Below are 203 nucleotides of genomic sequence, written 5' to 3'. Positions count from 1 at the left end.
TGTGTGTTTTTATTTGTTTGTTATTCACGCTCAAACGGCTGAAACTATTTTAATATAATTTGACGTGGAGGTAGCTGACACCCTGGATCAACACATACGCTATTAGTTAGTATTGTTCCCGTGGGATAAGCAAGGAATCTGACTAAAATAATGATTGGAGGTGACTAACACCGGCATTAATACATAGACTACTTATAATCTCG

Source organism: Leptidea sinapis, chromosome 2 (genome assembly GCF_905404315.1).
Source record: "Leptidea sinapis chromosome 2, ilLepSina1.1, whole genome shotgun sequence".
NCBI classification, from domain to species: domain Eukaryota; kingdom Metazoa; phylum Arthropoda; class Insecta; order Lepidoptera; family Pieridae; genus Leptidea; species Leptidea sinapis.
Note: the sequence above shows the minus strand (reverse complement) of the source record.